The sequence below is a fragment of the Filicampus tigris genome, chromosome 16, assembly GCF_054856515.1.
Source record: "Filicampus tigris isolate MCC_2025a chromosome 16, RoL_Ftig_1.0, whole genome shotgun sequence".
Lineage (NCBI taxonomy): Eukaryota > Metazoa > Chordata > Actinopteri > Syngnathiformes > Syngnathidae > Filicampus > Filicampus tigris.
Genome location: NC_141232.1, coordinates 18,266,913 through 18,292,523, shown reverse-complemented (window position 1 = coordinate 18,292,523; position 25,611 = coordinate 18,266,913). Strand labels below are relative to the sequence as shown.

The following is a 25,611-nucleotide window of genomic DNA, read 5'->3' as shown; positions in this document are numbered from 1 at the left end:
AATTGATCATGTAAAAACGACCCCCCGCCCCCAAACAAACGCAATAACTTTAAGGCGATTTTTACGCGGGTGTGGGCTCGTGTGCTCGTACGTGTATTTGTTGCGTGACGGGTTTGGGTTGCATTAAGTTTGTCCTAAAGGGGTTGCTGTACATTGCCCGTTGTAACTGTATCTTCGCAGACCGAACTGCTACACGCGCTTCACAAAAAAACAAACAAAAAACAATGATAATAATTCTAATAACTTGAAACCTTTACATCATAACTATTCGTCTTGAATTACAACTGAACGGAGTGAAACCTCGACATAGTACGTCCGTTGATTCTCTAGTGTACTGTAACATCATTCGCTCAAGCTTCTGGGCCTAGCTGCTTGTTAGCCGCTAACAAAGAGACGTATTTCGCTAACGTGTTATGAAAATGTTTGCAAGAAGGACAGCAGAGTACGAGGGGGAACGTTGTGGTACAAAAGAGGACAACGACGCTATTTTCAAGAAGATTCAAGTTGTCTCATGCAAAGCAGGTTTGGTCACTTCTAGATCGTTTTGCAGGGCTCACTAACCTTTTTCCAAGTGAGAGCTACTATCAATACGACGGGCTACCATTTTGATAAACACTTATGAAATGACAAATTTGCTCAGATTTTGTTTAATAATGTTACAATCATACATTATTAAAATGTTATTTATTTTAAGACACAGATCATATGACTGATTTTTTACAACTATTAGGTAACATAAATATCAATATTTAATCATCCATCCATCCATTATCTGTACCGCTTCTCCTCACAAGGGTCGCGGGGCGTGCTGGAGCCTATCCCAGCTGTCTTTGGGCAGTAGGCGGGGGACACCCTGAACTGGTTGCCAGCCAATCGCAGGGCACACAGAGACAAACATCCGCACTCACAATCACACCTAGGGGCAATTTAGAGTATCCAATCAACTTACCATGCATGTTTTTGGAATGTGGGAGGAAACCGGAGTGCCCAGAGAAAACCCACGCAGGCACGGGGAGAACATGCAAACTCCACACAGGGAGGCCGGAGCCGGGATCAAACCCACGACCTCTGAACTGTGAGGCGGACGTGCTAACCAGTCGATCACCGTGCCGCCAATATTTAATCAATATGACTTTATTTATGTCGGTCAGTGTTTACATTTTCAAATGAATTCTCTACATTAGTCCTACAAAATCACAATGTCAATGTCAAAAACATTTTTTTTTAGAATTGATTATTATTATTAATTGTTCAAATGATTCACTAGGCTTGTTGTATTGCCTTGTTTTTGACAACATACTTTGCACAAGGTCTTCCTACTTCATGTCGCTCTGGAGATACTGCCACAAAAGCGACAGGGAAAATGCCCAAATTGCTTCATCTTATGAAGTGTTGGCTGCCTTTTGCTGCAAGTTCGGTCGTTTTGTTACTTTCTGATTACTGCTCCTAAAATTTATTGACTTCTCTAAAACTAAAGTTAAGAAGGAAAACATACTGTAATTGGCTCCAGTTGTGCACATTTCCACCGCGTCTAATGGACTTAATAGAGGGTTTTGACTTTTTAGGATTACCCAGAATGCACTGCCCTGCATCCATTTTTGATGGGTTGCTCCGCTACCGCTTCATTTGTTACAATTCAGCGAAGCACGAAATACGTTTTTCAATGCCTACTACGTGTGTTGTTGTTGGCTGAGGGGGAAAGGCAGAAAAGGATTCTTCAGACCCCCGAAAGTTATCACCAATCAGGTATTTCACTCCTAGAAAAAAGTGAAGGCGGTAAATGGAGCCAACCGACTATGTTCAAATTTGAATGGATCACTTTTTACAGGTCAAATATTCTCTGCTGAAATACGATCGCTCGTTGTGCTATTCTTCAATGGTAGTATTTTTGTGTCATTAGTTAGACTACCCAGCTGGAAAAAACTGACTGTCCTGTAGTGTGTTTATGGAGGTCTTACTCATTACCCTGCTAGTAGCCGATGAGACCAGGATGGAAAGACAACACAACCATACCTGTCTATGCTGTTTTTTTAAGATGGGTAGGCCGTTTTCAAAATGATTCAACCAGGAAAGGGATTTAATGTCGAGCATGTATCGTGTGTGCTCGTGTTGGTAGTTGCCCCGCTCCAAGAGTCTCTGTGAATGAAGCACTTTTGCTCTCACAACCTTCTGGTCACCATGGTGGAAATTGTAAACACTCACCACATGGACAAACCTGTCATATGCCTTCATACTTTTATAATTCTGGAAGTCCTTCAATTAACAGAATAGGCTTGGGTGGAAAATAAGGTAGTGGACAAGATCTAGATCAATGATCGGCTGTGTCAGTAATCCAGTCACTTTGTTGAAGTTTATATAGGTCCAAATCGCCGATCAAACATAACTTGTCAGCATACCATACACTCGCCCGCCCCCTCAAACTTTCTGTGTATTTCAAAGCAACAGACGGTTTAAATGCACTAAAAACACATGGTTGCGTAAAAGAGTCCAAGTTACCAGCATACGTGTTCCCAAGGAAAAGGAGACGTGGCCATCCAAAATACACGAGCGCATGCGATTGTGGGACATACCTAAAAACACTATATGCTCACAGCTATCAGATTGTCATATGATAACACGGTTCTCCTGAGCCTACTTCCCACGAAATAGATATTGTGATTCGAAATAATATTTAGGGCTGGGTGATCCTGGCTAAAAATTATATCACGATATAAGTATTTCATATCAGTCAATATCAAAGTACGTGTGTGCGTGCACACACTTCTTAGATTTGACATCTTCAGCTCAGCAGGCAAGCAATTAGTGAACAAGACTCTCAAGAGCAGTTCTTGTGCCCTCAAAACACACATTCACAAAACTTCCCATGCTTGTAGATGTTGCACAAATCTAACGCCATACTGTATCCTCTGCGTACAACACGCAGAATGCCGGGTTCGGGGTTTGCTTCCTTATTTTTTTTCCATCCAACGGATTTTCTATTGATATTGATCACGTGTCTATCGTGATACATATTGATATTATTATTAATGAAATTCATAATTATTTATGTAGGCTTAACGGTGGATGAAATAGTGATGCATGCAGACTTAGTGGCAAAAATGCATTCAAATTTACGGTAGTGTCAGTGGGCGAGACAAGGCAGCCCCTTTAAAAAAAAAACAATTCTCCATTCACCAATATATGGAAATTGTGATATAAAATAACACAAAACAAAATTCATAATTTTATATGTTGGCATAGCGTTGGATGAAGTAGAGATGTGTCTACAGGATCTTTTCTACATTCAAAATTGAGAGGCGGACGCCTTCAGCTAATTGTGTGCTCGCCTCTAGCCAGAGCGATTGATATTGCTCAACACAGTGCGACTGAGGTGCCTCTGTGGCAACTACGTATTCTAAGTTCAGTTGCAGCGTTCGCCACTATGGAGGCGCTATATCAGGCCTGGCCAACCCACATCTCAAGCCGCAAACGGCTCTTTACCCGGTTTCATGCAGCTCTTAAAGCTCACAAGCACATAACTGGTACGCAGGTACGCATGCACAACAGAAATCACTTGATACGTAACGTCATGTAAGTCACGACGCGCCTTTGCGTACATGTACACAGTGGTGCATCAGATCATCTTTGATCCGTGAGCGGTACAGATCAAGCATCACGGTTCAGGCCAGGCGCGACCCGCAGAATGGTTGGTGAATAAAAACTGTGTGCGTTCACATTAAGTCAACGTAATTAGTCCGCATTCACTGTAATAGCAGCAGAGAAAGTTGAAAACCCTCAGGCAACTCGCATATGGTAGCGCTTTGCAAACATACTCAATGAACACACCATCTCTACAAAGGCTAACTTCTAAATAAAGCTTACCAAATAATACATTGCGTCATTGATGCCAATGTAATAGCCTTAGTGGACTTTTACTTTGAAGTTGACCTCCGTGGTGGCGTAACAGCTAACTTGACTTCCGTTTTTGACTTCTCATCTTGCCACCTACATCAACACAACGCCATCCGGAAGTCATATTCAGTCGCTAATTTCCGACATGAACAAACCGCTGGTTAATTACGCTGTCATTGTATGATACGGCACAAGTCTCCGGCGTTAGTGGCTAGCAGCTGTTATCATTAGCTGGTAGTTCAACAGCTGCTTGCTTTTTTTTTTTTCTACTTTTTCTATATTGTGACCCTAAATTACTTTGTAATATGCTGTCCATGTTTTAAGAAAGGTGCCTTAAATTGCACTTCAGGTCTTTTTCATTATGAAAAAAATAAATAAAAAAAACTTTGCCTTTATTTAATTTATAACAACATGTTTGCCTAATAATTGTAAGAAAACATTCAGCTCAAATGTCTGGCAGAATACCTTGAAATGTATACACTGTACCACTTACAAAATTGCTTTAAATAGTATTCTTAACGGCCATATTATATACATTAGGAGTTTTTTTTCATTTATTTTAATTTTTTTAGTTTTTTATGGGCAAAAGCATTTTATAAAATAAATGAAGACAAGATAAGAAGGCCTTTATTGATCCCACAGTGGGGAAATTTTCAGTGTTACAGCAGCAAAGATATAGGTCACACAGAGACGGCGGTATAATGTAGCCATTAATGTATAACATTAACGGCAAACATTCAGAATCAAACCTATGTAAATATACGCAGTAACTATGTGTATATATACACATGTATATACACACCAACGTACATCTACAAATAAAGTATGAAGAAACACACATTTTAGCCTATACATAGTACAGAGGAAAAATACTCTAAGTAAGTGACAGTGCTGCAGTGAAATATAAGGAACAGCATTGGATAAAAATAAAACTAGACTAACAGTAGTGGGGAATGTTGAGTATTGCACGATATAAGCTCAGGTGCAGGACTGCACAATTGCACTAATGTCCGCCAGTTTGTAGAGACTACACAATGTTCTTGTTATAGAGTCTGACAGCAGCAGGCAAGAAGGACCGGCGGAATCTCTCCTTCTCTCCTTTGCACAGCGAGGGTGTAACAGTCTGTCACTGAAGGAGCTGTGGAGTGCTGTTAGGGTGCCCTGGAGGGGGTGGGCCGGGTTGTCCAGCATTGATGAGAGCTTGGCCATCATGCTCCTGTCCCGCCTTTTCCACAGAGTCCAGGGAGCAACCCAGGACAGAGCCCCTCCTGACCAGTTTGTCCAACCGCTTCTTGTCCCGGGCCGAGACGCCGCCTGCCCAGGTGATCACTCCCTGGAAAATGACCGATGCAACCACTGAGTCATAAAAGTTCCTTAGGAGTGGCCCCTGAACCCCAAAAGACCTCAGTCTCCTGAGTAGGATGAGTCTGCTCTGACTCTTCCTATAGGGCGTCTATGTTGTCGCTCCAGTCCAGTTTATTGTTCAGATGAACAACCAGGTACTTGTAAGTTGAGACTCTCTCAACATCTGTTCCCCGGATGTTCACTGGTGCATGTGCAGAGTGATGGCGCCTACAGAAATCCACCACCATTTCTTTGGATTTCCCCGCCTTGATCAGGAGGCTGTTCTGCTGGCACGAATCCACAAAACCCTGAGTAAGTTCTCTGTACTCCCGATCATCTCCGCCTGTGATGAGGCCGGCAATCGCAGAGTCGTCAGAGAACTTCTACAGGTGACAGGTAGGGGTGCTGTAGTTGAAGTCCGAGGTGTAGAGGGTGAACAGGAAGGGAGCCAAGACAGTTCCCTGCGGGGCCCCCGTGCTGCAGACGAGCACGTCAGACACTGTGTCCTCACATACTGTGGCTAGTTTGTGAGGTAGTCCTGGATTCATGTGGTGAGGTGGTGGGCCACTCCCGCCCGCTCAAGCTTGTCTCCAAATAGGGTGGGCTGGATGGTGTTGAAAGCACTGAAGAAATCAAAGAACATGATCCTCACAGTGTCCCCCGCCTTCTCCAGGTGGGAGAGTGAAGTGTGGAGGAGGTAGATGATGGCATCATCCACACTGATGCCAGGCTGGTATGCGAACTGGAGTGGGTCCATTGAGGAGCGCACCAGGGGGCGCAGGTGGACAAGGACCAGTCTCTCCAGGGTCTTCATCAGGTGAGACGTCAGCGCCACTGGTCTGAAGCGGTTGAGCTCCTTCAGGTGGGGGGTCTTTGGCACCGGGACCAGGCAGGATGTTTTCCACAGCTGGGGGACTCTGCCCAGCTTCAGGCTCAGGTTGAACATGTGCAATTCCACACAGCTGGTCTGCGCAGGATTTGAGGAGCTGGGGCCTGATGCCATCCCGACCCGCTGCCTTCCTCGCCTTCATCTTCTTCAGCTGGTTCTTCACCTGAGATGTTGTGAAGGCCAAGGCTGGGCAGGAGGGAGTGGTGGCTGTCTGGTGTAGCTAGGAGCTGGAGACTGTGGATAAAAGACGGGAGGGGGTGACACGCCCAGCAGGAGGAGTAGGTGGAAGCTGCAGCAGGAGAGACAGAGTGGGGGCCGGCATCTGATTGAACCTATTGAAAAAGAGGTTCAGCTCATTTGCCCACTGCAGGTCCTTCCCCAGTCTTGGGTTGTCAGTGGCCTGAGATGGTCTTCAGGCCCCTCCAGACTCCCCTGGCATTATTCTGCAGCAGCTGCTCCTTCATCCTCTTCCTGTAGGACCTTTTCCCCTCTCTGACCCTCCTCCTCAGCTGGCGCTGCACAATATTCCGCTCCTCTTTGTTGCCTGACGCAAAAAAAAGCCCTCTTCTTCTCCTTCAGGAGAGCTTTTAGGTCTGGTGTGATCCAGGGTTTGTTGTTGGAGAAACACCTTACTGTCCTAGTGGGTATGGTGTTCTCCATGCAGAAATATATATAGTCTGTAACAGTGTTCGTCAGATTGTTAATGTCTTCCCCGTGAGCATCACTGAATACTTCCCACACAGTTGTGCTGAAGCATTCCTTTAAGGCCTCCTCAGCCTCTCCAGACCATCTCTGAACCGTGCGGGTCACAGCTGGCTGCCTGCGGACCAGAGGTTTGTACACAGGCTGGAGAGCCACCAGGTTGTGATCAGCTTTGCCCAGCGGTGGGAGGGGCAGTGATGTGTATGCCTCCTTGGTGTTGGCATAGAAAAGGTCCAGTGTTTTATTGTCTCTGGTGTGGCAGGTGACATACTGTGTGAATGAAGGCAGAGAGGAGGAAGGGGAGGCACGATGGAAGACACCAGAGATGAGTAGCAGGGCATTTGGGTGCTGTGTTTGTAGCCTGCTCACGGCTGCAGTCAAGACATCGCAGGCTGTGTTGCCGTTGGCAGCGGGGGGGACGTAGACGGTCACCGCGATCACACGATTAAACTCTCGCGGGATGTAGAATGGCCTCATGCCAACAGCTAACAGCTCAATATCCCTGCTACAAAGCTGCTCCTTGATTGTGATGTACCCAGGATTACACCATCTATCATTCACAAACACAGCCAACCCTCCTCCTTTCCTCTTACCACTCTCCAGCGTCCTTTCAGCGCGTATGATTTGGAAGCCGTCCAATTCAACGACTGCATCCGGCCTTAGCGCTGTTAGCCGCGATTCCGTGAATAGCATCAGGCTAGCCTCCCGGAAGTCCCTCTCATGCCGGGTAAGCGCTGCTAGCTCGTCCATCTTGTTGGGGAGAGATCTAACATTCCCCATGATAACAAACGGGAAGACGGGATGGTATCGTCTCCTCCTTTCCCGGCGTTTAACCCCCTCGTGAGATCCCCGTCTCTTCCTCCTCAGCTCACAGGGGATATCGGGTGTCACCCCGGGAGCCGGCACGGGATTAGCGCGGAATGCCAACAGCTGATTCCGGCTGTAAACAATGGGGGTGCAGTTCCGAGCCAAGTCTCTGGACACGATCGCGCAAAAAATAGCCACCAGCAGCAGCAAGAATACCGCAATTTGGGTGTCCATTGCTACGCAAGTTTACGACCATCAACTATGTGAAAAAGGTATGAGGTAGAATAATAATAAGGTACAAAAACGCACGAAAAGGCTCAACGGTGAGCCGGAGCTGCTGTTGCGGGCAGCCACTTGCGCGGCGCCGGAAATGACGACGGAAATGACAAAGTTCTATTGAGCTTTTTTTTTCTTTTTTCTCATACCAAAAAAACAATCCGATCCGTGGCTCAAAATCCATGACCGATCTGAACTGTGATTTATGTGATCCGTTGGCCCACTAGTGAGTACCAAAGACAATCTCCTGGTACTCATGCGAGTACCGCATGAAAAAAATGATGTGCACCCCTGTATATAAGACCTTACAGCTCACAATGCATGTCAGCGAAAATGAGAATAATGAGGTCGAAGGAACTGCCCAAGGAGATCAGAGACATTTTTGTGGCAAGGCACAGATCTGGCTATGGTTACAAATGAATTTCTGCAGCACTCAACTTCCTAAAAGCACAGTGGCCTCCATAATCCTCAAATGGAAGAAGTTAGTGACGACCACAACTCTTCCTAGACCTGGCTGTCCAACTAAACTCAACAATTGTGGTAGAAGAGCCTTGGTGAGAAGGTAAAGAAGAACCCAAAGATCACTGTGGCTGAGCTCCAGAGATGCAGTAGGGAGATGGGAGAAAGTTCATGTGCAAGACACATGAAAGTGTGCATAGAGTTTGACAAAAACACATGAAGAACTCCCAGACTATGAGAAATATGATTCTCTGGTCTAATGAGATCAAGATTGAACCTTTTGGTATTAATTATAAGCACTATGTCAGGAGAGAACCAGGCACTGCTCATCACCGGCCCAATACAATCCCTACAGTGAAACATAGTGGTGGGAGCATCCTGTTGTGGGGGTGTTTTTTAGCTGCAGGGATAGGACGACTGGTTGCAATTAAAGGAAAGATGAATGCGGCCAAGTACAGAGATATCCTGGAGGAAAACCTCCAGAGTGCTCAGGACCTCAGACTGGGCCGAAGGTTCAACTTTCAATAAGACAATGACCCGAAAGCACACAGCTAAAATAACAAGAGTGGCTTCAGAACAACTCTGTGACCGTTCTTGACTGGCCCAGCCAGAGCCCTAAACCTGATTGAGCATCTCTCGAGAGACCTGAAAATGGCTGTCCACCACCGTTCAAAGTACAACCTGACAGAACTGAAGAGTATCTGCAAGGAGGAATGGCAGGGGATCCCCAAATCCAGGTGTGAAAAACTTGTTTCATCATTCCCAAGAAGACTCATGGCTGTACTAGCTCAAAAGGGTGGTTCCACTCAATACTGAGCACATAGTCTGAATACTTATGACCATATGATATTTCAGTTTTTCCTTTTTAATGAATATGAAAACAATTCTACATTTCTGTTTTTTTCTGTCAAGATGGGGTGCTGAGTGCACATTCATGAGAAATGAAATGAACTTTTTTGGTTTTGGTAAATGGCTGCAATGACACAGAAAGTGAAAAATTTCAAGGAGTCTGAATACTTTCCGTACCCACTGTACAGTAGATAATGTGATTTAAAAGAGCAAAGCTGATTGAATTTAAGTGGGTAAAACTAAAAACAGTTACCGGTGATATCAGTTATTAAAAGAGCAAGAACATCTTGATTTCACTACATTTACTGGCGCAGACGGGCCAGCTTCAGTGAACTGCTGTTTTTTTAACAGACTCCACGATTTAAAAAATCACATTTGTCACTGGATTTTGGGGAATCCATTCCACCTTTTGTCTTATCTGTTCATTAATCGCGCCAACACAAGAACAACTTGTCAAAACAGTGAGGCTTCATACCATCACCCTCTTAAAATGATGGCCTTAGTCATATTTTGACAAAAATATATATTTATTGGCTAAGCATTTCCCTCAGGGTGCTGGTCACCTTTGCTAAAATCAGCGACAAACAGATCCTTCAATACTACCCCTAAATTGAAATTGTTAATAAACATAATACAGTATAATCAGTATGTGGTTCAGTTTTTCGTGTTTTCTGAAAAAAGATGAAAGGATGATTCGGGCTAATGTTTTAGGAAGGTGGCGATTTGCCATCAATTATGTCATTTGCACAAAATGAATCAAGCTTTGATTCGCGCTTCATAAATTTGTTCCTGGATTTCTGAACACACTTCGAAGCCTTGACACAATTTGTCCCATCACTAGTACTCACAGTTTAGATTTGATGCTTCAGTTTGGCCCCTGTAACCTGCTCCAATAGGTTATGTGTAATAATACGATATGCATGCAAAATCAAGTTTGGATGTTCCAAAAAATGTAATGATATACAAGACAAAGCACATATTGTCGAAACGTTAACTCCAGAAATTGTCACAAGCCTGCGGTCAAAAGTCGTCCTGTAAGCCACACACCTGAATCAGTTATGACCACACTGTTAACATAGGGCCATACAGAGTGAAAAACATTTAAAAAACACACACACAAAAAAACAAGTTTAAGTCTGATACTCAGTCAAATTTTCAATATACACGTTTGTCAAGTTTTGTCAATGGTCTTGTAATTGTTTTAATTTGTTTTTGTCTAAATACGGACAGATTAAACCACCCCAACCTCATTAAAGTTGAAACCAACCCAAACATTTTTTTCAAGAATATGTTCCCAGCAGGCCCACTAGTTGAAACACGGCATTCTGATTAATATTGTGTTTGTGGAATACGAGTTAAGCAACAAAATCCACCTGTTTTTAGCCATGTCAGGGTGACCATTTTGTCACTTCTGTCAACTAAAAATGGCATCACAACTGCTCAGGGCTCAGGTAACAAACAATCGTGGCTCAACATCAGAAAACAGGTCAACTATCAGGCGGAATTTTGTTTTTTTAAAATGTATTTATTTTTACAAATAATACTTAAACTTTAAGAGGTCAACGCAACTATGGAAGTCAAACAAACTGGCCAATATAAAGATTAAAAATGCCTTTTTAATCATAATATCATTAGTTGGGCAGGGTGATATGGGTGAAAAATGTTTAAGTATTTCATATCAGTCAATATTGATAGTTGTTTTTTTTTTCTTTTTTTAACAACGAACAGTTTTTGTACTCCTTATTTGCTTTAAACACTACCCCAAAGCAGTAAATAGTTACGTGCATTAACCTTTGTTGAATGTTTCACCATTGACCAACCGTCTTAGGCAGGGGTGGCCAACCACTCAAAGGCAAAGAGTCACAATTTTGACTGTGTTACCCCAAAGAGCCACAGCATACACTTGGTACCTTGATGTCAAATCTAATCCATCACCACGTTCAAACGAGCCCTCCACACACACTGTATTCGTGATTCGCTGATGGTTTGGTTTTATCACAGTATTGTCACAGTATGATATGTATTGCAATACAGTATTGTGTGAAAGCTCACACATTCTAAAAACAGTTGGGTTAAAAGTAACACATTTTTGGTTCTAAAGGGGACCGATACACTAATTGGGTCAACTTGACCCACCTTGCATTGTTCTGTACAAAACAGCCCAATTTTGGGGGTTATGCACAAAACTAGCCATTTTTTGGTTAAAAAAAAAGTTGGGTCAAAGTTGGGTCGAATTGACTCTAGTGGATCGGTCGATTTATGTCCCAAAATTGTGTTATTTTTAACCCAACTGTTTTTAGAGTGCAACACTGCAGTAAGCCTCACTGTATTGCTGGAAATTTCACAGTACACGGTCTGCACACGAATTTGACAGGATCATATTTCTTATTTTTAGCATTTGAAATGAGGTACTCATACCCGTCAACCTTAGCCAATTGCTCTCCTTATTAATGATTTTTTGGGGGGGGGGCGGAATGGGGCGGGGCCCGACAATGTTTATGAATATGGCCGGAGGGTCGCGACCGGAAGGGTACCCAGATCAAGGGTGGAGGGTGGAGGGCCGCGGCCGGACCGGCAAAAAATGGTCAAGTGCCCAGCTCTGCATATAGGCATACATTTTTTAACTGATTCATCAAAAAATGTAAGTACTTTGGCGGCTAACCGCTTGCTAAAGCTAAAAAGTAATTCAATATTGGTGAAGTAAAAAAACCTGTGGATTCGCATTTATCATTGTACAGACACACACACATACACACGCACACCCACGCCCACACACACACACACACACACACACACACCAACGCGGACCAACCGGTCCGTGGTAGAAAAATGGTTGAGGACCACTACCTTAATCTACATTTAATATTTGACTTTACACACAACAAGTGAATGAATTGACGTTAGCCTTGACATTAGCTCAACCAAAATAACTTATGCCTTAACTCGGCCCATATGCGCCACGAGTTACGTGGAAAACTTTAAGCACAATGAAATTGATTACAAGCCAATTGTTGACTAACAGAGTGCAAGTAAATGTATACAGTATATGTTAACAGGACGAGTTGGGACAAAATATCAGCCTGGTGAGCCCTCAAATGTCGCATGAGAGTTGTTATTCTTTCCACCTTTGTGGCCACATTCACCGTTACCGCTGTCTACAATGCATCGTGTTGTTCTTTCTGCAGGGTTGTACAGAAAGTATGTCCATATATTTCCTTCATTCCGGCCACCAAGCTCATTTGGTGTCACTGTCGCCACGGTCCGTCAAAGGAAAGCGTGTCAGTGTGCGTGAGCCGAGACCAGCACAGACCTGTTCGTGTTTTGTTTGATTAATTGCACCAGCATAGCAATTTTTTGAGACAGATTACGTGTACATAGGAAGGGATGTCATAAATTTTGAACGTCTGACGGACCACACGCTAACAATTTTGGCCAGTTTCGTCACCAAAAATTCATGTACATCACGTCATGTTTTCGTCATCAAAGAGCCACGTTTAGCTCGTTATCGTCTCGTTATCGTCATGAAAAAAAGGGGCGTTAACGAAATATTTTCGTCATCGTCATCGTTGACGAAAACAACACTGGTGCATTCATATTTTACTTGTCTAGGGGGAGCGTTTGGAAATTCACTCTAAAGCCCGCGCACTACTCTGCGGGTGTGTTCGATTAATTTCCAGACACATCCAGCACACCATGGTCTTAGCGCCTAGTGTGGGCAACAGCACTCTGTTTTTGATCACATGTCTATTTCGATACATATTGATATTGATTTACCGCCCAGCCCTATTACCAAACCGTTTCTCTCTATCTTCTTGGCGTCTTGAAGATGCCACTGGAGATGTTGGTCCTGGGCAGCGAGAGCCAGAGTGCCCCCACATTAAGGAAGAAATGGAGGATGAAGAGCTCTCCCATATTAAAGAAAAGCAGGAGCCAGGAGGCTTCCTTTCATTAAAGAAGAGGACAAGCACCCTGACATCAAAGGGGAGGAGGAAATGCATCTCCACGCCAAGGAGGACGAAGAAGAAGCTCCCTCCATCAAAGAGGAGGAGGAGTTTATCTGCAAGTTGCCAATAACTAGTGTCCCTTTGAAAAGTGAAGATGAAGGTCAAAGTGAGGTGAGCACAGGGGCGGAGCTTCCAAGCAGCAGCTCTTGTCAACACATGACAACAGAAGGTGATGGAGATCACTGTGAAGGATCACAAGCAGACGGCCTCCTACCTCCACTATCAGATAGTGAAGACATAACGCCACTCTCTCCTGACACTGATGATGAACTGTCTGAAAGTGATATGACATGTGAAACTGACAAACACTGGAAATGTTCCCAGTGCAGTAAATCGTATGCTTTTAAGTGGAATTTGAAGAGGCATATGATTTGCCACAGTGATGAGAAACGTTTTTCCTGCTCAGGTTGTGGCCAAAGATTCTCTTACAAGGTAACTTTACAAAATCACAAAATGACACACACTAGTGAGAAATCGTTTCCCTGCTCAGTTTGTGATCAAAGATTCCCTCGGAAGGAAAACTTAAAACGCCACACGGTAATCCAAACTGGTGAGAAACCTTTTTCCTGCTCAGTCTGTGGTAAAAGATTCTCCGTGAAGGGATCATTGAAAGATCACACAAAAACACACACTGGTGAGAAACCTTTTGTCTGCTCAGTCTGTGGTAAAAGATTCTCTCTGAAGGGATACTTGAGAGATCACACAAAAACACACACTGGTGAGAAACCTTTTGCCTGCTCAGTCTGTCGCATAAGATTTTTTAAGAAGGCATAATTGACAGAACACACAAGAACACAAACTGGAGAGAAGCCTTTTTCTTGCTCAGTTTGTGGCCAAAGATTCAAAGGGGATACTTCAAAATGCACACAAGAATCCACACTGGTGAGAAACCCTTTTCCTGCTCAATTTGTGAAAAGATTCTCTTGGAAATATCAGGTTAAAAATCACAAATGTGTTGGTGAGATGAGCAATGATCATGAGAAGCTTTCGCCTCTCAGCTGAACAGGCTTCATCACTTCATGCTCCAAGGTGGATTGAATTTGATGCACCTTCTTGACAGGGTTGCTGCAATTTTGTGTTTCTTTACCGGAGTGAAAGGTTTATATTTTTTTGTTGAAATGAATTTGAAAATAGTTGTGAGTTGTCATTACAGTTGGAATCGTTTTATTTTCGTTATGAGATTGTTTTTTTTTTTTTTTAATCAGTAGTAGTAGTAGTAGTAGTAGTAGTTGTAGTAGTAGTAGTAGTTTTGTGAGTATTGCAACATTTTTATTTTTTAGAAAATGTTTTGTTTAAATGCTATTAAAAAAAGGTCACATTGTGGATGAAATGATGATAGATGGATGGACAGAGAGATTAATTGCCAAGGAACCATAATAAAGTACCGCTTTTTTATTGGCTGTAAGGCAGATGACATACTAGTTTCTAGGTGATACGGTGTAAAAAAAAAAAAAAGAACCCAGACGACAGATTGACCTTCCGTGTTTTGGCCAACGGCCTTACAGTATACCAAAGCACAACCCTCTGAGTCAACTAAAATAATTAGTGGGCCAGCTATATGACACACTTGTAACGTCACGTCTGTGCTTAGTAGCCAAGATGGATGCACCCGTTCCATCAAAAATGTTGCCCTAAATTGCAATAAATCAATAGAGTATTTGGACAATTTTAGGTGCTTTTCCCAGCTAAACTGATTCATCATTACTACCAATCTACCAAGGTGCACGTTAATTCAGCCAGAATTCTTTTCAAGGACTCCTGAGGACAAGTGTTGAGAATTAGCACTTGTGCTAAAAATTGTTGTAATACATCTGCTTTGTCCGATGTTTGTCAAATAAGCAAATGATTGATTAAACTAGGCGGCACGGTGGTCGACTGGTTAGCACATCCACCTCACAGTTCAGAGGTCGTGGGTTCGATCCCGGTTCCGGCCTCCCTGTGTGGAGTTTGCATGTTCTCCCCGTGCCTGCGTGGGTTTCCTCCGGGTACTCCGGTTTCCTCCCACATTCCAAAAACATGCATGGTAAGTTGATTGGACTGTCTAAATTGCCCCTAGGTGTGATTGTGAGTGCGGATGTTTGTCTCTGTGTGCCCTGCGATTGGCTGGCAACCAATTCAGGGTGTCCCCTGCCAACTGCTCGAAGACAGCTGGGATAGGCTCCAGCACGCCCGCGACCCTTGTGAGGATAAGCGGTAGGGATAATGAATGAATGAATGATTAAACTAGACCACGTAGAAACGAAGTTAGATGGAAAACTGCATTTGTGATCCTGAATAAAAAGCACATTTTTCATTTTGTAATGAAATGTATTATGTGCTTTGTATTTCTATTTGCCTTTACATTGCTTTGTTTTATTCTTGTGTATGCTGCCAGATCGGCACTCTGAATTAAATATGTTCTCAATGGACTTACCTGCATAAATAAAAGTTAAATAAAAACGAAAGTGACTAAACTACTGTACAACTTTTCAAAATAACTTGTAGATCAATGAAAGCACAATAAAGTTGATGACCAAATAAGGAGTCAGGAAGTTATGCAACAAGCTGATGGTGTCCCCAGCCACCTTCAAAATAAAAGCGCAACAAATAAAGCATGGACATCAGTGCTTTGGATAATAATGTTATAAAATAACCTCTCTGTGGTCAGGCAACTAGTTCACCTCGGAAAAATGCAAACTGTCTCAGGACTGCACCTAGAAAAGTTATGAAGTGGAGTTAGAAAGATAAGTTAATGTTCAATCTGCATCAATGACTGCAATTACATTTCATAAAATTATGAAAAAAATCATATTTTGTTATCCTGCAACCAGACCACTTTTTCAGCGAAGTATCCCACTGCCCCCTCCGGAAATATGCTGTTGGAAAATTTCATCAGGTCACTTACTTGGGATGGAAGCTCAATTGTTAGTTCACAAACCACAACCATTTTCCAATGCGTGTTCGTTTAATCTGTCAAGAAAGCATCCAATGTAAATCAAGACTCACACAAATTGATTGAATTTGCTCGTCCATTTCTTACAATCTCTGAAGTATAGGAATCAAACAAAGTCAGATCTTTTCTCACCTCGCGAACACTCACACCCATGGGGGCGAAGTGAGAAAAGGGCGCTGTCTAAGACGCAACCCCCACATATATAGTGTTTGTGCTTGTCTGATAAGTCTAATCAAAAACGTAGGTTCTGATCTTCTACATCTAGATAATCACTTCAAGGATCAGGACGTCTGGCCTGGAGACCTCTTTGGTCACAAGGACCTCTAGCTCCGTCAGATATCTCTCAAAGCCTCATTCCATTACATTAGACAAAACTGTATGCGTGCAGCGATGTGAAGGCCTGTTGGTTTGTGTGGGTGTTGTACAAGACACAAATTGTTTTATGTCTTCCCTTTCTATTGATTATGACTGCTTATGTGTAAGGACATTTAGAGGTTTTTGTGTGATGACCCAAAATGTGTAATGCAATTACCGTCTGATCAACATATGGCTAATATCAGCCATCCATCTAGAATCAGTAATTACCAGCCTGATGCTAATATTGAACAAATCCTTCAATGCTTGGGTCCCCAGGTGCCAGACCACACAATTGACTTCAGTGTTTCTGAACATTTTGGGGGGTTTGTAAAAACATTTTATTGTTGTGCGAACCCCCAAGGATATCCTTACATACTATACATATATCATATATGTGTGTGTGTGTGTGTGTGTGTAATATATATATATATATATATATATATATATATATATATATATATGAGCCATTCTACCGAATTGGTTGAAATTGCTGTCCCACAATGAAAATGATTCAAAAGCAATGAAGTGTTCAGACCTTGCATATTTAATCATATCTGTTATGATCTATTTTACCACAAGGCATTAATTGAGATACTATTAAACTGAATGTATAAAAAGTAATCTTTTCTATGTCACTTCCTATTGGAAGGTGGCTGTCCCAATCTCTAACTCCTGAATTTCAATTCATGAAAAAAAAAGATTCTTGCCAATTTACAAAATAATTTACTTTAATATATAATGTTTTGGTTGCTTTTAAATGTATTGTGAAAGATTTACATTGATTTTGTAGATTTTTTTCAAATTAGAAGTTTTTTGGGAAAAAAAACCTCTCCCAACTTTTCATGTCACAACCGAAACGCAAAGAGTATTTGTCTGTAGGCAGGGCTTGGTTTTAGCCACATGCCCAGAAATTTCACCAGTAAGAGACATTACCTTCATGTTCATCACTGGCTACATGGCGAGTAATTAGTTGACAGCATTATTAAGTTATGTGCCCTCCAAAGTCTGAAAATCAACATGTGGTTTTTAGGACCGTCACTATCGAACACCTCATTTCGGCTATAAATTGAGCACTTTTGATTTTACTGCTAAATGTACTGTTTTCTATCTCTGTACACATGCTCAAAACTGTCTGTGGTAGCCACATTGGCCTAGCATTATTGAGTATTGTCAACAACTATCATAAAACATCACTACCGAAACGGTCACTACCGAAACGTTTCGGTAGTGACATAATGGTTTTGGTAGTTACATATGATGTTTCTTTTTGAATAAAGTACGTTTTAAATAATATAATACATAGATACATATGTCTTGCATAGATCTTTCTGACTTTAACAATATTCTATTCCATATTTTATCTTAATTTGAAGGGAAAAATAACACAGAAACAGTCACTACCGAAACATACATAAAGGTTTCGGTTGTGACATAATGGTTTCTTGAATTACAATATGATGTTTATTTTTTAATAAAGTAAGTTTTACATAATATAATACATAAATACATATGTCATACATAGATCTTTCTGATTTTAACAAAATTCTTTTTCATGTTTTATCTTAATTTGAAGGGAAAAACACCAAAAGGCCAAAAAGCCAAGCAGAGAAGGGTTAGAATGACCCAGTGAAATCCAAAGAATATTTAATAAAGTAAAGAGAAAGTAATAAGATATGGAAGGAAGACAGAAAACTTAAGTCTACCAATGAAGTATCCAGCAGAGAGTAAAGGAAAGTCAGACAAGCATGGAGCAAAAGACAAGACCACCAGATGTCTCTCAAAAAAACAGAGAGAGAGGGAACATACATACATACGTATGTTACAAAAATGTTTGTCATTCCAATTAAATTTTCATTTGGAAGGGTAAACCACAGTTTTTCAATGATGAACAGCCCTGTGATGGTGACCGGTCGAGAGTGTACCGTGCTTTTGCCCTAAAACAGCTGCGATCAACTCCAACCCCCCGCAACCCTGAGTACAGCACAAAGCACTAGAAGATGGTAAAAATTAATGTTTCATTGTGTGAAGGCGAAGGCCTTTACACATATGTTAGTCCTACAGTTTATTATTGTGTGAAGGCGTTCGCCTTCACACATATGTTATTCCTATAGTTTATTATTGTGTGAAGGCGAAAGCCTTCACACATATTTTATTCCTATAGTTTATTATTATTAGTGTGAAAGCGAAAGGCCTTCACACATGTTATTCCTATAGTTTATTATTATTATTATTAATATTATTATTATTCCACTTTTTAACACTTTTTTTTGGTGTGCGACTCCTTCCACATTTTTCACCCGATTCACGTCATTCAAGGTTCAAAACATTCAGAAAATTCATGCCTTCTGGGGTAGTATTTTATCCGTTCCCCAACTTTACCGTTTCCCCAATATTTCCCATTTTTCACCCCCAAAAAAACCATTCATTTCCCATGACACTTTCAACATTTCCCATTTCCACCATTCCAATTTCAAATTCACAAGATCCAACTCATTCAACTCACATTGGTAAAGCTTTTCAACACACCCACAATTCCTCCCAAAAATTCAACTTTTTCACCCGTAAAAAAAACACAAAATTACACCATTAATTCCCATTGCCATATTCAACAATTCACATTTACATCATTCCAATTTGAAATTCATCTCATTCAACTCATATTGGTCAAGTTTTCAACACACCCCAAATTCCTATTTCCCACACATTCAAGTAATTCACCCTTAAAAAGCCCACAAAAATTCACCATTCATTTCCATTGGAACATTCAACTTTTCACATTTAAACATTCCCAATTTCCACAAATTAAAGTCATTCAACTAACATTTAGCTTTTCAACACCCCCAAATTCCTACTTCCAACACATTCACCTCATTAACTCTTAAAAAAGCCACACAATTTCACCATTCATTTCCAGTGGACCAGTGCCATCACTCCTTGGTCTCCCCAGTGCGGCTGCCATATTGACAGGGACATTAGCTAGACTGGGGATACTCACCCCGAGGTCTCCCCAGTGCGGCGGTCATCTTGGGCAGGGACATAAGCTAGACTGCGGATACTCATCCCGAAGTCTCCCCATTGCGGCGGCCAACTTGGGCAGGGACATTAGCTAGACTGGGGATACACACCCTGAGGTCTCCCCAGTGCGGCGGGCATCTTGGGCAGTGACATTAACTGGACTGCGGATACTCACCCCAAGGTCTCGCCAAGTGCGGCGGCCATCTTGGGGAGGGACATTAGCTAGACTGGGGATACTCACCCTGAGGTCTCTCCAGTGCGGCGGGCCTCTTGGACAGGGACATTAGCTAAACTGGGGATACTCACCCCGAGGTCTCCCCAGTGCGGCGGCCATCTTGGAAAGAGACATTAGCTAGACTGTGGAAACTCACCCCGAGGGCTCCTCATTGCGGCGGACATCTTGGTCAGGAACATTAGCTAGACTGTGGATACTCTCCCCGAGGTCTCCCCAGCGCGGCGGCCATCTTGGAAAGGGATATTAGCTACACTGGGGATACTTATCCGGAGGTCCCCCCTGTGCGGCTGCCATATTGAGAGGGACATTAGCTAGACTGGAGATACTCACCCCGAGGTCTCCCCAGTGCGGCTGCCATCTTGGGCAGGGACATTAGCTAGACTGCGGGTACTCACCCGAAGGTCTCGCCAAGTGCAGCGGCCGTCTTGGGGAGAAACATTAACTAGACTGGGGATACTCACCCTGAGGTCTCTCCAGTGCGGCGGCCATCTTGGACAGGGATATTAGCTAGACTGGGGATACTCACCTCGAGATCTCTCCAGTGTGGCGGGCATCTTGGACAGGGACATTAGCTAGACTGGGGATACTCACCCCGAGGTCTCCCCAGTGCGGCGGCCATCTTGGACAGGGACATTAGCTAAACTGTGGAAACTCACCCCGAGGTCTCCTCAGTACGACAGACATCTTGGTCAGGGACATTATCTAGACTGTGGATACTCTCCCCGAGGTCTCCCCAATGCAGCGGCAATCTTGGAAAGGGATATTAAATACACTGGGGATACTTACCCGTCAGTTTCCCCAGTGCGGCGGCCATCTTGGGCAGAGACATTAGCTAGACTGGGGATACTCACCATGAGGTCTCCCCATTGCCGCGTTCATCTTGGGGAGGGAAATAAGCTAGACTGGGGATACTTACCCCGAAGTCTCCCCAGTGCGGCGCCCATCTAGGGCAGGGACATTAGCTATACTGGGGATACACACCCTGAGGTCTCCCAAGTGCGGCGGTCATCTTGGGCAGTGACATTAACGAGACTGCGGATACTCACCCCAAGGTCTCCCCAGTGCGGTGGCCATATAGGTCAGGGAAATCAGCTAAACTGGGGATACTCACCCCAAGGTCTCCCCGGTGCGGCGGCCATATTGGTCAAGGAATTCAGCTAGAATAGGGATACCCACCCCGAGGTCTCCCCAGTGCTGCGGCCATCTTGGGAAGGGAAATTAGCTAGACTCTGGATACTCACCCAGAGGTCTCCCCAGTGCGGCGGTCAGCCCTGGACGATTACATTAGCTAGACTGGGGATACTGACCCCGAGGTCTCCCAGTGCAGCGGCCATCTTGGACAGGGACATTAGCTAGACTGGGGATACTCGCCCCGAGGTCTCCCCAGTGCGGCGGCAATCTTGGACAGGGACATTAGCAAGACTGGGGATACTCACCACGAGGTCTCCCCAGTGCGGCAGCCATCTTGGACAGGGACATAAGCAAGACTGGGGATACTGATCCTGGTGTCTCCCCAGTAGGTCGGCCATATTGGTCAGGGACATTAGCTAGACTGTGGAAACTCACCCCGAGGTGTCCTCATTGTGGCGGACATCTTGGTCAGGGACATTAGCTAGACTGTGGATACTCTCCCCAAGGTCTCCCCAGTGTGGCAGCCATCTTGGAAAGGGATATTAGCTACACTGGGGATACTTACCCGGAGGTCTCCCCAGTGCGGCTGCCATATAGACAGGGACATTAGCTATACTGGAGGTACTCACCCCGAGGTCTCCCCAGTGCGGCTGCCATCTTGGGCAGGGACATTAGCTAGACTGCGGATACTGACCCCAAGGTCTCCCCATTGCGGCGGCCAACTTGGTCTGGGACATTAGCTAGACTGTGGAAACTCACCCCGAGGTCTCCTCATTGCGGCGGACATCTTGGTAAGGGACATTAGCTAGACTGTGGATACTCTCCCCGAGGTCTCCCCAGTGCGGCTGCCATATTGACAGGGACATTAGCTAGACTGGAGATACTCACCCCGAGGTCTCCCCAGTGCGGCTGCCATATTGGTCAGGGAAATCAGCTCGACTTGGGATACTCGACCCGAGGTCTCCCCAGTGCGGCGGCAATCTTGGTAAGGGACATTAGCTAGACTGGGGATACTCACCCAGGGGTCTAAACAGTGCGGCGGCCATCTTGGAAAAGGACATTAGGAAGACTAAGGATACTCACCCCAAGGTCTCCGCTGTGCGGCAGCCATCTTGGTCAGGGACATTAGCTAGACTGGGGATACTCACCCAGAGGTCTCCCCAGTGTGGCGGCCATATAGGTCAAGGAAATCAGTTAAACTGGGGATACTCACCCCAAGGTCTCCCTGGTGCGGCGGCCATATTGGTCAGGGAATTCAGCTAGAATGGGGATACCCAACCCGAGGTCTCCCAGTGTGGCAGCCATCTTGGTCAGGGACATTAGCTAGACTGGGGATACTCACCCCGAGGTCTGCCCAGTGCGGCGGCTATCTTGGACAGGGACATAAGCAAGAGTGGGGATACTGACCCTGAGGTCTCCTCAGTGCGTCGGCCATATTGGTCAGGGAAATCACCTAGACTGGGGATACTCACCCCGAGGTAACCCCAGTGTGGCGACCATCTTGGCCAGGAACATTAGCTAGACTGGGGATATTCACACCAAGGCTTCCACAGTGCGGCGGCCATCTTGTACAGGGACATTAGCAAGACTGGGGATACTCACCCCGAGGTCTCCCCGGTGCGGTGGCCATATTGGTCAGGGAGTTCAGCTAGAATGGGGATATCCAACCCGAGGTCTCCTCAGTGCGGCGGCCATCTTGGTCAGGGACATTCGCTAGACTGGGGATACACACCCCGAGATCTTCCTGGTGCGGCGACCATCTTGGCCAGGAACATTAGCTAGACTGGGGATACTCAACCCGAGGTCTCCCCAGTTCGGCAGCCATCTTGGACAGGGGCACTAGCTAGACTGGGGATACACACCCAGAGGTCTCCCTAGTGCGGCAGCCACCTTGGACATGGACATTAGCAAGACTGGAGAAATTCACCCCGATGTCGCCCCAGTGCGGCGGTCATATAGGTCAGGGAAATCAGCTAAACTGGGGATTCTCGCCCTGAGGTCTCCCCAGTGCGGTGGCCATCTTGGACAGGGACATTTGCAAGACTGGGGATACTCACACTGAGGTCTACCCAGTGCAGCAGCCATATAGGTCAGGGAAATCAGCTAAACTGGGGATACTCATCTCGGGGGTCTCCCAGGTGCGTCGGCCATCTTGGTCAAGGACATTAGCTAGACTTGGGATACTCACCCAGAGTTCTTCCCAGTGCGGCGGCCATCTTGGGAAGGGACATTAGGAAGACTAAGGATACTCACCCCGAGGTCTCCCGAGTGCAGCGGCCATATTGGTCAGGGAAATCAGCAAGACTGGGGAGACTCGACTCGAGGTCTCCCCAGTGCGGCGGCCATCTTGGTCAGGGACATTAGCTAGACTGGGGATACTCACCCAGAGGTCTCCCCAGTGCGGCGGCCATCTTGGGAAGGGAAATCATCTGGACTGGGGATACTCACCCCGAAGTCTCCCCAGTACGGTGGTCATATTGGTCAGGGAATTCAGCTAGAATGGGGATACAGACCCCGAGGTCTCCCTAGTGCGGCGGCCATCTTGGTCAGGGACATTAACTAGATTGGGACTACCCACCCAGAGGTCTCCCCAGTGTGGCGGCCATCTTGGGAAGGGACATTAGGAAGACTAAGGATACTCACCCCAAGGTCTCCCCAGTGCGGCGGCCATATTGGTCAGGGAAATCAGCGAGACTGGGGATACTGTACCCGAGGTGTCCCCAGTGCGGTGGCCATCTTGGTCAGGGACATTAGCTAGACTGGGGATACTCACCCTGAAGTCTCCCCAGTGCGGCGGTCAACCTGAACGACTACTTTAGCAATACTGGGATACTGACCCTGAGGTCTCCCAGTGCGGCGGCCATCTTGGACGGGGACATTACCTAGACTGGGGATACTCACCCCGAGGTCTCCCCAGTGCGGTGGCTATGTTGGACAGGGACATTAGCAAGACTGGGGATACTGACCCTGAGGTCTCCCCAGTGTGTCTGCCATATTTGTCATGGAAATCATCTAGACTGGGGATACTCACCCCGAGGTCTCCCCAATGCGGCAGCCATCTTGGACAGTGGCTATCTTGGGGAGGACCCAAAATCAACAGGAAGTGACCAATATTCAACAGGACGTGACCCGGAAATGAACAAGAAGTGACCCAAATGACCCGGAAATGGACCAAAAGTGACCCAAATGACCCTATAATGGACCAGAAGTGACGCAATTGACCCGGAAATGGACTGGAAGTGACCCAAATGACCCGCAAATGAACCGGAAGTGACCTATATGACCCGGAAATTGACCAAAATGACCCCTAAATGAAGCAGAAGTGGTCCAAATGGCCCGGGAATGGTCCGGAAGTGACCCAAATGACCCGGAAATTATCCGTAAGTCTTTTTTTCCCTTCTTTTTTTATTATGTCCTCCTCATTCCAGGCTATTCTCTATATTTTGAGGTCATTCAACTTCATTCAACTACATTCAGTATCATTTCAACGCATTCCACAGTTTTTTATAGAAGTCATTCCACTTCATTCAGTATCATTCAACTTCATTCAGTATCAATCAACTTCATTCCATTTCATTTACAATTCATTACTCTTCATTCAATTTCATTTTACTTAATTCTGTATCATTTAACTTAATTCAGTGTCATTCAACTTAATTCAGTATCTTTCATTTTCATTCAACTACATTCAACTTCATTCAAATCAACTACATCCCACTTATTTCTACTTCATTTCAATTCATTCCTTTTCATTCAACTTCATCCCTCTTAATACATAATCATTCAACTTCCTTAAGTATCATTCAACTTAATTCAGTATCATTCAACTTAATTCACTAGTATGCAACTTCTTTCAACTACATTCAACTTCATTCAACTTCATTCCAACGCATTCTGCAGTTTTCATTCAGCTTCCTTCGCCTTCACATGCAATTTTTCCAGAAATTGCATTCTCTAGTATTACGATGATATTGTTCCTTTTCGCCACTCCAAAACTTTGGCGCGCCGCTACTTCCACATACTTCATCCGATTCACTCCGTTCGAACTTTAAACTTTATTCCAAAAATTCATGCCATGGGTGCTCAATTTTGTTTTAACCCCTAACATTTACGGTTTCCCCAAAATTCAATTTTTTTCACCCCTAAAAACCCCATTCATTTCCAATGGCACCATGCATTTCCAATGGCACAATCCAAACATCAACTACTTCCACATACTACATCCGATTCACCCCGTTCGAATTTCAAATCATTCAAAAAATTCTCCCAATATTTCCCGTCTTCCACCCCAAAAAATACCATTCATCCTTAAAGGCACAGTCAACATTCCTCATTGACACCATTCCATCCCAAAAAATCAAGTCATTCAACTCATTCAACTCATTAAGCTTTTCAACTTTTTGTTTTCACCCCTAACATTTACGGTTCCCCCAAAATTAAACCTTTTTCACCCCAAAAAAAACCATTCATTTCCAATGGCACATTCATACATCAACTACTTCTACATACTTCATCCGATTCACCCCGTTCAAATTTCAAATTATTCAAAAAATTCATGCCATCACAACTTGTATTCTTTTCGAACCTAACATTTAGGGTTCCCCCAATATTTCCCGTCTTTCACCCAAAAAAATCCCATTCATTCTTAACGGCACATTCAACATTTCACATTTACACCATTCCAGTTTCCAAAAATTCAAGTCATTCAACTCATTAAGCT

At 44.2% G+C, this 25,611-nt stretch overlaps 1 pseudogene; it reads left to right on the top strand.

Moving 5' to 3' along the window:
- Positions 1-13,046: 13,046 nt before the first annotated feature.
- Positions 13,047-14,223, top strand: LOC147135061 (uncharacterized; annotated as a pseudogene).
- The last annotated feature ends 11,388 nt before the right edge of the window (positions 14,224-25,611 follow it).